Raw genomic sequence first — 12,512 nt, 5'->3', positions numbered from 1 at the left:
TCTGGTCACACCAAAGCTGGCAGCCTCAGTATGCTTTTGTAGCTTCTGTAGCCATCATAAGTCTTCCCGCTAATGCACAAGTATTTTCTTACTGGTTTATTTAATGTGGAGAAATGATTTTTGAATTTGAAACTATCACATTACTATAAGAGTGATTTTAAGCCCCCACGTATTCTGTGTAAGGAAAACACACTTTGCAAAAGCTTTGATGATGTCAGCTGGTGTTACAGACCTCCTCTTGGATAACTTTGCAGCGCTGACAGGCTTTATTTCCCAAATGAAAGCAGTCTGCCCTGCAGCATTTGACTCCTGTGTGGATATTGGCACTTGGCTCCTGAAGCTGCTGTGAGCAAGGCAGGTAGAGTCAAGGAGCCCATTAAAGTACGTGTGGTCTGAACAAGGGCTAATTCACTACCAAGAATAACTTTGAACTGACACAGAAAGTCAGCGCTTCTTCTTGGCATGGGAAAGCTGCTTAATTCTTCCAGGACCTTAGAGCGTGTTATTTTTAGATGAAAATAATCATGGGCTGTTAAGCACAAAGAGAACCTGAGACACAGAGAAGCCCTGCGGCACCGTGCATGGTGCTGGGAAAGTCTCACCGCAGCAGTTTTACACTGGTGTAGACGTATGAGACTTCACGTCTGGCGCTGTATGGCCATTCCTGCACAAACTAGACACGCTTGTGTCACCCAGGAATGACAAATTGCCATTTCCAATTTCCAATTACCCTTTCTCAATTGATTTGGAAACAAAAATGTGAGCTATTTCTGGAGACAGAAAGGAGACATTAGAAGTCAGCAGAATTGCTTCAGTTTGTTCTTTGTTCTCCGTGGAAATGGCTGTCTTACCCATATACAGTTCTGTTTTTGAAGGGGAGGAGAAAAGGATCTGTTCTAAGCCATTTTCTAGAAATAGCTAAGGGCAGCTAGATCCCTGATGACAGAGCTGGTACTGAAGTCCTTGTACTTGAACTGAAGGCATCAGCAAAGCAGACCAACACTGAAAAATACTTTGTCATTGCCAGAAGTATTACAATTCTGAGCCACATTTTCAGAGGAGATGAATCAGGTGAGTCAGCTGAGAGAGAGCACTGTGGCATGGGGACCTCACAGGAGTGCCAGGCCAGAACCCGCCAAACTTCCCAAAGGACAACTTCAGGACAGATGACAGTTCAATACACAGATTTATCTTGAGACCTCTTTGATCCCAATGGTAAGGAGTGGTGCTGGGGCACGCCATCGCAGTGGGAGCTGCATCCTCAGATGTGGATGAGCACCGGGTCTAAGGTCTGAGCGCCGGGCAGAGGAAAACACAGAGACCAGCTCAGACAGTATCCAAGAAAGGCTTCAAAAGGCATCAAAAGAAACAAAACAACACATTGAGCTCCTACCGAGGCTTCCTACCCAGGGCAAGGAAAAGATGTGCTTTTATTGGTACATAGTTTGGAAGGAAATTTTTGCAGCTGTGAACTTGGCTCTCTGAATTCCAGCACTTAGCTGTTCTCCATCACACTTGTTGCAGGAACGGCCCCCAGGCATGGAGATAATAAAGCTGTTGACATCTCAGGATCAGTGGGTTTTAAAATAAGCCAGATAAGTGCCTTTGTAAGGGAAAAAACAAGTGCGCCATATATAAGGGGAAAGTTGCAACATTTTCCAACAGAAATGGATGTGTCCTCAGCTTTGTTTGCTGATGCCAAACAGGTCAGGGCTGGAGCTAACTCCTGCGAGCAGGACGTGGAGTAGAGACCCCATGAGGTCCAGCACTTTGGTGACACTGTGATTGTATAAAAGAGACTGTTTCATGCATGATCCTGGTCCAAATCTTAAATAATAATCTAGAATGAACTGTTTGATCCCTGGACATTTTGCAGGGATATAAGCAATACTGTCCTGACTGCAGCACATGGCCTGTAGCAATGTATCTTTACAAAGGATAAACTCTAATGATGCTTTTTGCAAATGCGCCTATCAAAAATACTCCATGGTAACTCCTCAAGCAGAACTTGTTGCAAATTTAAGCTTTGTGACATTGTGGATTTGAAAAGGAGGACGCTTGGATGGACAGCACTGGTCTCAGTTTTACAGCCCTGTGGCTGCTCCATCCCTTGCCCTTGCAGCTGGCTGCTGCCCTGCTAGGTGTCACTTTCTGCAGCTCAGTACGGAAGAAATACGTGAGATGCCCTGGGGACTCAGTGCATCCCTCTAACAGTAGGGCTGAGCCTTTCTGTTTCTTGCACCTGGGGTTTTGTCACATTATCAGGAAGAGATGTGCATTTTCACCCACAGTTTTAGCCTTTGTCCTCCTAGCTCCAAAGGTAATGAAAAGGAGTTTCAATAATCAGAACATCTGTATCATGGTGTTTTTCCCTTTATACGTAACACAGCAAAGACTGCATTTGGGCTTACACCACAAGTGATGGGTTCCTACCCCAATGAACACAGGTCCGTGCAGTGGGGATGCTCTGTGCTCTGCTCCAGCAAATGGTAGAGCTGTATCTACAAAAAAAAAAAAAACAAACCAAACCAAAACAAAAAAAACCAGAAAGCTGACTTTTTTAAAGCTTCCTATCTAGGTGCTTATTTCATTGCTGCAGTGATTGCTAATTCTCTTGCATGAGGTGTTTTTACACACGTAAAAGCTTGGCCTTGCAAACTGACCTCTGTGAAAGGTTGCTTGTGTGTTGCCAAGCCCCACTGACAGGCCCAGGAAGCCAAGTGAGTGTGAAGGGCAGCCTGTACTCCTCGCTCTGCAGTACAGGGCCAGCCTGACAGGAAGCAAAAACACCTTTTCTCTCCTTGTCTCAGCAAGGTGAAGGGTTCAGCAAATCAGAAGCTAGATTTGGCCCACTGGTGCTGTTGCATATAGGATTTAGAAACTCTTACGTGGAGAAAAATGTTCTTTAATCAGCATCTTTTACTTTATTGCAATTAACTCTGATATGCTAATACCATCTTACTGATTAAAGATCATAAACTTCGCTCTGATAGTCCTGAATTACTGCTAGGATAATGAGATTTCCATTTCTAAACGTCCTGTGCATTCCATCCAAATTACATCTGTATTCATGTACATATCAAATATGAATTATTCTCACAAAATTTACATCAAACATCCTTCCTGTTTCAAAAATACCGTGCCACACTCAGTTAAAAACAGCTTTCCTGTGTTTTAGCACTCAGCTAAAATACTATTATTATTAGCCCTGTGTTATTACTGCTGTGTGTTTAAGCCCAACCCAGCCACAAGCCCTGCCTTCACTTTTTGTGGATGTCTCTGGGGACATATAGCAACCACGTCACCTGGTAGTCACCCTTTGCCTTCACAAAGACCTGTTGAGGGAACAGGACAACCTCTCCTGGCCTTTAAAAAGGAAAGAAACTTGTAGAAGAAATCCTCTTCCGTGCACAGAGTGAATCAGGCTCCTGTATATCAAGAATAGCAGTGTCTGTGCTGTAAGGCAAGAGAAGAAAACCTGATTTGGCATTTTACAGTGAAAGGGGGAGAGGAAGAGGGACAGAGAGAGAGAAAGAAAAAAAAAACTGTATCATGATTTGTAATGCCTAACACATCACTACTGCACTAAGGATGCACATACAGTAGTGATATCATGGCAGGTGAAGCTCTGAAATCAAACTACTGATGCAGAAATAATTGCTCTTAGCCCATGACTGGAATGTGTCATGACAGCAGCGTCGCAGCAAGGCAAGTGCAGCAAAGAAAACGATTGCCAGGAGGTCTGACAGCGAAGCCACTGCACTTGCAGTGGTGCTTGGTAAAGCCATGTGGCAGTCCCCTGCTCCCTGTTTCCCAGCCAGCAGTGTGGGACTGGCGTGCACAGCCCAAGCAACAAGAGGCATTTAAGCTACTCACAGCTTATTTTAGGACGAGGCTGATCTGTTGACCTGAGCTTTAGGTGACCTCTCATGATGCCATCTCTGTGATCTACATTTTTATCCAAAATCTCTCGCCTGGTTGGCTGACATGTTACCTGGTGTCACAGCGCCTGTCAGGAGCAAGTCCATGCTTTGACCAAATCGAGGGTCTTCAGATTTATTTTTTTTCCCTCTGTCTCATTCCGAAGAAAGAGGAGAGAAAGTTTTGCTTGCATTGTATCAAATGTTAAAAAGAAGGTGGCCATTAGTAATGAAACTAAAGCCTTTCCTAGCTGTAAGTTACCATAAAATCCTACCTGAGGTAATGTAATTTCAGGGAAATGTAATATGCTGCAATCTCAGATTCCAGCAAGAGGCCAGACATGATACATACCCCCTTTTATGGTCTTCACATTAGCCCAATTTGCAGAACAAACATATTCAACCTTCAGCCCTAGTGCCGTGACCCGTAAATAATGCTTCTAATAGGATTGACACATCTGACCAGTGCTCTGGGACAAAACTCCCCTTGAATTCAGTGCAAGCTGCTCTGGTTCCTGTGTTTTTCCAGCAAAACATCTGCCTACCAACTCCTCCAAGAAGTACTTGCAGCCCAAGTAAAGGAAGGTCAGAGCCACAATAATATTGGGATGACCTGTAGGACAAATGTGATTTGCAGCTCCCTTGTCTTTCTTTAGCAGAGACATGAACAACCTTTTTTTACAGTGCTAAATTTTCTAGGCACCTGGCAGAGGTTAGGCTCTCTCCCATGCTTGGCAATGGTGAGGGGGTTATATGAGTTTGACCTTTATATAGTTTACACAAAAATTCTCTTGAAGTAACGTATGTTAGACCCAATTGGATTTTGGTTGTAGATCTTCAAGTTACTAAAACTCGCCATAAAAATGAGAACCTAGGCATCAGCTTTTCCCCTCACATGCTTGCTTCTCCCTTGCTGAAGGGAGATTAGATTATCGTATCTGGAGGCTGCTACAGTGCAAACTGTGTTAACACTGAAACCATAATAAACCATAAACCACTGAAACAAAGTTTGATGCTTGTCCTCACTTGGAGAACCTGTGCCCTAAAGATTTCTTTTAGTTTATGTATTTATCAAGTTGGTAAAAGGACCTTAGGCTGTTTTATGAGAGAATTCTGTGTGTCCCCAAAAGGTATGGGGAGATCTGGGCAGAGAATTATTCTGTTAAAATGTGTCCTTAATTTCCCAGGCAGTGCTGCCCACGGCATGACAGCAATGACAGCAGTGGTGCTGGGAAGGGATCTCTGGAGGTCTCCAATCCAGACCAAGGCTATTGCCCATAATAGATCAGGACAATCATAATATCTTTATTATTATTATTTTTATTACTAGAGTAAAAGGAGGTTTGACTTAGAGACCTTACTGTAATCTAAGTAATACAGCTTGCATGATGACACAGGACACAAATCACTCTTCAGCTTTAGGCAGCATGTTAAACATTAAAAAGAAATGATAACTACTAAACCCACTTAGTTCAGGTTTGTGCTGAAATTGTACTTGCTATTCAAGCTACTCGAGAAACAGGAATTCATTTTTTAAATACAGATATTTTTCTTCCTTTTGACTCACTTGAAAGGCAAGTGCTGCCCCTACTGGGAAAATTGAGAAAACCCAGTTTGAGAACGAAAATTGTGCTATCCCTGGTTGCCAGCATCACAGTAGGACAAAATCCACAAAACATTTTGAAATGGAAATTCCAAAAATCATGTGAGGTGAAGAATAAATAGTGGGTGAAACCACAGAAGCCTCCCGGATCAGATCCTGAAACTGAGCAGGAAGGAGAGCTGTCATTACGTGACTGCAGAATTTCAGGACTCAGCAGAAAAACACACGAGCTTGACACGGAGCCTCTCTGTATGATTATGCTCCTGCTCCCTGGACGCCATGGAGGTGACACATTCCTGGGCTCGGTGGCACAGACCATCCCTCGGCTCAGCGAAGGCAGACAGCCCTGTACCTGTGTACAGCTTCACTCCAGACAGGTATTTTGGTTTCCAGCTGAGGCGACTTGAAGATGATCTGGAGGCACTGTCCTCTTTTTCAGCTTGACTCGGGGTAGACAGCAGGTTGAAGGAAGGGAGTGCTCCCCTCTGCTTGGCACTTGGGTGATGACACCAAGATACTGGGACTAGTTTGGGGCTCACAGGGATCTCCAGACAGGAGTGAGCCCAGGGAGGCCTCAGACAGGTGGAGGCCAGGGTGTGCAAGGCGAGGCTGCAGGTGCGGGGCTTTCTCAGCTGCAGGCAAGGAGGCACTGGGGAATTCCCTGCAGGTATCTCCCCCAGCCCAAAAGGGTCCCGGAGATGCTGGGACCAGACCCTGCTCCCAGGGGCACAGTGAGAGCACCAGAGGCACTGGCACAAACTGCAGCATGGGATGACGTCGAGGAAACAGCCCTTCTTGTGCGAGTGGGGTGTCCCTGGAACTGAAACACCATATCAGAATTTGTCTTCCTTTAATGTAACTGCTTTGACCCAATAAATCTGCCTTTTTCTGGCCTCTGCCACGTTGCAAAGTCAGCCTTGAATACTGCAAAGCCATTTCTTCCTGCTCTCCCATGATTTTTTGCACACGGCTCTGGGAACAAACCTGCTGGCAAGAAGCATAAGAAGAGCATTCTCTGTGTTATTTCCTCTGTTGAAAGCTGGGAGCTGATCGGGGAGAAATTGTGAAGCCTGCCCTCGTGGCTCCCTGAGTCACTGCAAAGCCGTAGCTGCGTGACTTCTGCTGTGAAATTCCATCTGATCATTGCTGATTTTGTAGAGTAAGGTTTTCTTCTTCTTCCAGCTCCTGCCCACAGTCTAGCTGAGACAATTTAGTTTTAACCGTTCTGTAATTAATGACTCTCAGGCTGCTTACAGAGCCCTGTGCTACAGGACCTACCCAAGCGTGCCGGCACCGTCTGCATGGAGGAAGATGCGGCAGAATGCTGGTGGTGCCAGCTGCAGTTCAGACTCAGCTGATCTGTGCTAAACTGTGTGTGTATGGAAAAATACAATTTACCTCTTTTGGGAAGCACAGGGTTTTACAAGGAAACAGAGAAGCATGTCTTAGACTGGGCTTGCCCTGAGCCATGCAACACAGCAGTGTTTCAAATCCACCTTTACATCTATTTTATTACAGTTAATGTTGCTGCCGTACACCTCCTGTACCTGCCGCTACCCTCCTACACAGAGAGGGTCACAAAGTGCCCTCTGTCAGCCACACTCCTCCTTTTCACCTCTGTGGCAGCAAGACACCACGGAGCACGTGCCAGCACCGGTGTTAAAATACTCCGTCCAAGTAGAAAGCACAGCTGAACCAATTTGCTCCATGAACTGGCATCAGGGGCTCGGCTCAAGTGAGCTGCAGTGCTGTTCTGATGAGAAGTGGAGCATGACATGGGAATGCGTGGTGGGTTTCACCAAGCCTCATCATGAGCACACACTCTCTCCTTGAAAGATGAAGTAATGCAGAATGTTGGAGCCGAAGGACAGAAGAGGGTAAGGGACACAAAAAGCCTGGGAGCCTCTGTTCTCAGGAAACATGCCCTGGGGAGAGCAGTGGCTGCAAGTCCTGAGCAGCTGGGACTCCCTGCTCAGACACGGGATGCTCTGGGCAAGTCAATTGTAGCCCCACACAGTCCGCTGCTAGCCTCTTAAAACTCTGCATGTCCTCATTGTTTGCCTGTTGTCCCCATCTGATTCTTTTCTATTTCCTTCTTTTACTGACTTTCACGTTCCTTTTTAAATTTTCCTTCTTCTTCTTTCTCTTTGAATGGGGAAATGGTTACTACTGTCCTGACTCAAGCATTTCTCATTTTATTTCAAATTTTGAAGCCTTTTCCCCTAAAGACACATGCTGTTTTAATCAGCAGCAATCACCCGTTAAAACCAGATTAATTAAAGAAATTACTTCATATATTTTTCTAATGATCTGAAACAAACAGGAGGAAAACTCTACAGTCTCCCATTTATAATGCTGTTTGCCTGCAACACATTGCTGGATAATACCACTGCTGATCTGAGAAGATGACATCATCTCGCCATTAATCTTTTGCTACAATAATAAAATAGCTGAATTGGAATTTACTACATCCTTTGGAAATAGATATTTTGGTCTCTTTCATGCAGGGGTAAAAACCCACAACCCTATTCTACAGCTTCTTAAAACCATCGCATATGAATGCAGTGTGTCCTTTGTTTGACTCGGTTAACAGTGTATTTAATTCTTTTCGTTTGCTCTGCTGCTGATACCTTTCTCATTAACACTGTTTGCCACCAACAGGGGAAAGGGACAAAGCCCATGACACTGTGCGATGAACTCAGAGCAATGTCCACTCCTGCCAGGCTTACCACTCCTGCCAGGCTTTTAAAAATGTCACAGCATGTGCAACCCCACCTAACTTCAGGGGTAGCTTAAAATCACTGAATAAATGAGGTGTTTTGATAGTAAAATGAAGGCACGGAGTCAATGTCTTTGAATGTTAAACAATGTAATGGATAAAGCCACTAAACAAGTGATGCAACCTAAGTAAATGATGCAGACTGATCCCAAGTGATGTTAGAAGTACCATCAGTGAGTAAATGACGCCATATGGTAATAAAGTGTCATCATAAATGAAGTGGCGGGGTGAATGGTTGTTGTATTACTGAAAGACGTACCTGTGGTGAGTGTGGTGGGGTGAAGAAGCTGCCATCCTTGGGTCCTCTGTATGAGTGAAGCTTAGAAATTGGCAAATTAAAACTGTTGTTGATTGAACTGATGTTCTCCTGGCACAGCGGCGTCACCGAGGATGCGGGAAATAACTGCAGCAAATATGTGAGCATGGTCCTCCCCCTGTAAACAAAAGGCATGTTCTGGGTTGCTTTCCATGCTGTGATAGTAAAAAGGGAGGGCAGTTTATTAATCCCACTGACCCTAACTCAGGGCCTCCCTCCCGGGGTCTAATTGGTCTGGCTGCAAACTTTTGCTGGAAAACATTAGTTTGGGTTGTAAATGCAAATGTAAATGGAGGTAGAAAGTGATCTGATTTCAGAATTATCTTATTAGCATTTGGATGCTATTATAATTATTTTAGTATTATAGAAACATTAATTTACTTTAGTATTAGTTCATTAATGAAGTATTAATGCGCTATTAGTAAATGCATTCCATATAAAAATCTCTTAGAACGGAATTTCTTAGTAATTGATCAGTGATTCATTTATTAATGATAGTGATCTACTAGCATGTTAGTGTTGATTCATTAATGTGTACATTGATTTCGATTAATTGGTTAAATTGCTATTCATGCTCATAAAGTTATTGCTACCATTCAGTGTGTTTCATCTAACTAAAAACATGATTTAGATTTTCATATGAATGAACTCCTTTGGGACTGGTAATCTCCTTAGCATCCTAAAGGTCTCCTCTTGAGGGATATGATAAACTCGGGTCACCACTAGAAAGAGTAAAAATTAAGAGAGAATGCCTCCAACGTTTTATTATGATTTAAATAGCTTCAGTTCTTCGCTCTTATTGTTAAATGAGGCAACACCTATCTCGGCAGAGCTGAAGGGTGAGTCAGAGCTATCACACTCATCATCCCGTTCCCCTCTGGCGCTCAGGTAAGGAGAGACAGAGAGCCAGCACGGGTTCCAAGTGCCTGGAGGAGAAACACCAGCCGAGTGGAGCTGTGGGTCATCCCCTCCCACTCCTGCAAGGGCATCTCCGGTCCCCAGGGGGCCCCCACAATGATGTTACCTGGCATCCATGCAGTCTCTTGGCATCTCCCCCACTCTTGGTGCCTCAGGAGTGGCGATAGCCTTGCAGGAGAGGTAGCTTTCAGGATCGCAAGTGGATCAGAAGGATTAAGCCCAGGCAGCAGCCTGGGATAGCTGTTTGTAAGCCTCTCGGACAGCCTTTTGTAGTTCTCAACAGGGAGGTCAGGCTTCCCAGGAATCAATTTGCACAGCCTTCAGGTTCATATTATTTGCCAGAAAATGACCATGCCGGGGGAACAACCCTGGAAAGGGGGAGTTTATTATGATTACCCTGGGGGAAGTGGCAGCTACAATGTTAATCCTATTATAGCATCAGTAGGATGGGGTTGCAAGAAGTGATTGTCAGTGAGAAAACAGCGCCCTGCCAAAAAGCAGAAACTCCTCTTAGGAACATACCTGCCTCGATAGCATTGCAGAAGGGAAGCAAATAAAAAGATATAAAACATTCCCTAGCCCAGCATTGCTTCCAGCTACTCCTGTTCAGACTCTGTTTTCCTATTCTGATGAAAAACATGGCTTTATATTTAGCCCATGAGTGCTGAGCACAGATAACCAGTTAAAAGCAGGGTTGTAAATAATTTGCCTGAGAGGAAAGTCAAGCAAAATCTCATGCTGGACTTCCCCATTTTAAGAAACTGCAGTATTTGGTATTTCTTTACAGAAGAGCAGGACACTGAGTAGAGAGAAGCTGAAGGTGAAAAACAATTATCAAGACGAAAATAACAGAAACAAGTTGTTTCACCTTCCCCAGTGCATACATTACTATTTATCCAAGCTTACTGTTGATTTTGTTTGGGTAACGCCTGCAATCACTCGCTGATTACAATAAGTCATGAGGCTTTTATTATTATTATATATTTCTATACTTTTATGTGCTCAGATCAGCAAAAACTGTCTCTTACGGGATGCTAATGTAACATGCCAGCACATCCAGTCCTCCCTTGTGTGTTTTCATTCACCCACCGCCTGGGCGAGGGCTAGGTGGATGCAGTGCTCCTCTGCTGTCTCTGCGATCTGCTGGCTAACTGCTATTGGAGAGGGAACAAATGCCTGAAGTACAGGAAAAGTTTCAATCAGACCTTGCAGATCTTCCCACACCAAGAAACAAATCCTCAGGAAACTGGGCTCAGCTCTCACGGCTAATGCACTCTAAAATGGCTTTGACTTGCATTTTGGATAGAAAAAATGTATTTTGTTGTTCTTTAACAAGAGGCAAATTTTGAAGTGCAAGGTTTGAAATAGGATGTGTTACTAGTGTTCGTGAAACTTAAGTTTAATCACCTACCTGTTTTGGAGTAGACAACATACAGAGGCCCCTCCCTTGCTATCTTGTTCTGTTAATTTAAGTAAGATTGTTTAACAACAGCTGACTTCTCCCAAGATCTTGATGCTGGAACAACAAAGGTGAGCAGAAGCCAAATAGACTGGGGAGTCAAAGGCAGACTCCAGCGGTTGCTCCAACACTGGGTGGTGTCAGGAGTAGGAAAGGTGTGACATGCCGTGCCCACACCAACCCCGGATTGCGTTTCCCCTGCAAAAAGGTGCAGTTTCCCCTGCAATTTCCCCTCCTCGCAGATGAAGGCGCAGGCAAGGTCTGCGGCGATCCCAGCGCAGGCACCAGCCGGCTGGCCTCACGCATCCCGGGATGGGGATTTCCTGCACCCTCAGCTGCTCGGAACAAATCGCGTCGGGTTCCTGACTTCTGTTTTCATAGCTACATATTCTCGGGAAGCTCTGAGATGGCTTATTTTAAGAAAAGCAGCGATTTTCCGTGTTGAAGGCAGACGGCCTGACGCGAACCGCCCCTGCGGCTCGGCGCAGAGCAGCCCTGTCAGGGAGCAGGGGGCCGGCACCCCACGAACGCGCTTCCCACAGCCCCCAGGGCGGAGCGGCAGCCCCGGGGGACCGAGGAGGAGGCTCCCGGCACCGGAGCCCCCTCGCTACCCCCGGCCCGGGCCCGCCGCACACAAGATGGCGGCGGGGAGGTGACAGGGCGCTTACGTGACGCGCCGCCCCGCCCGCTCTGCCCGCCGCCGCCGCCGCCCGGGACACGGAGCCGCCGCCGCCCAGGGGACCCGCCCGGCAGGCGGCCGAGCCGCGCTGAGCCGAGCCGAACCCAGCCGAGCCCAGCGACGGGGGCGCCGCGCCGCCCGGTGAGCAGCGAGCCGCGGGGCCGGGGGCAGCGGGGGACAGCGGGGCTGGGAGCGCGGCCGCCCGAGGCGGGGCCGAGTGGCGCAGCGGGGACGGGCCGCGGCGCGGGGGAACCGGCCCCTCAGCCCCGGGGGTACGGCCCCTAAATCCGCACGGGGTCCAGGCCCCCCAGCCCCGTGGGGTCCTGGTTAAAGGCGTCTGGTATCGTTCCCCCCCCACCCCCCCCACCTCCCCAGAGGGCTCAGGTCCCCTCGGCCCAGCTGGGCACCTGGGGCCAGGTGTGGGCCCCCAGCCCTGGTGGGGCTGAGGGGAGCCTGGTCCCCCCGCGCCCCGTGGTGTGACACAGGTGAGCTGGGTGGCGCTGGCACGTGTCCGAGGTCGGGGGGACGAAGGCTGACAGCTCGGCGGAGCGGCGGTGTCGGGGCTGGTCCCAGGCAGCGAGCCTGAGGTGCGGGTAACGCTGACCGGGGTGTCTCGGCGAGGCAGAGCGCTGAGGGCAGAGCTGGTGCTGAGCATGAGAGGCCTCGCCTTCGTCGGTGCCTTGACAGGTGAACACAGCACAGCTTGTTTGCTGGAGAAATCGCTCGCCGATGGGTGGGCTGGATTGTTTGGATTTTTTGGCCTGTGATGTGTGCGGCTGTCTTTAGGCGTTGCTGCTGTGTGCCGGCTGGAGGCCCGGTTGAGATCAGGGTTTCTAAT

General features: G+C 47.1%; 1 protein-coding gene and 1 long non-coding RNA gene across 9 annotated transcripts in view; one reads left to right on the top strand and one right to left on the bottom strand.

Annotated features, from left to right (window-relative positions):
- Window positions 1–5,223: 5,223 nt before the first annotated feature.
- LOC310902657 lies at window positions 5,224–11,087 on the bottom strand. The gene is made up of 4 exons (XR_014586875.1): window positions 10,948–11,087; window positions 9,643–9,904; window positions 8,562–8,736; window positions 5,224–6,507 (listed from the first exon to the last, which is right to left on the bottom strand). It is a non-coding gene; the product is annotated as an uncharacterized lncRNA (long non-coding RNA).
- A 586-nt stretch (window positions 11,088–11,673) lies between these two features.
- Window positions 11,674–12,512, top strand: part of SGMS1 (sphingomyelin synthase 1) — a 92,775-nt gene continuing 91,936 nt past the window's right edge. For 4 of the 8 annotated variants that reach the window (XM_083844511.1, XM_083844507.1, XM_083844506.1 and 1 more), the window contains exon 1: window positions 11,679–11,815. The gene's annotated coding sequence lies outside the window, so the exon portion shown is untranslated. Of the gene's footprint in view, window positions 11,816–11,916; window positions 12,160–12,512 lie in introns of those variants that run through there. The other 4 variants (XM_083844519.1, XM_083844512.1, XM_083844521.1 and 1 more) reach the window with 3 other exon arrangements.

Source organism: Anser anser, assembly GCF_964211835.1.
Source record: "Anser anser genome assembly, chromosome: 7".
In the NCBI taxonomy this organism is placed as follows: domain Eukaryota; kingdom Metazoa; phylum Chordata; class Aves; order Anseriformes; family Anatidae; genus Anser; species Anser anser.
This window is presented reverse-complemented; position numbering and strand designations above follow the sequence as displayed.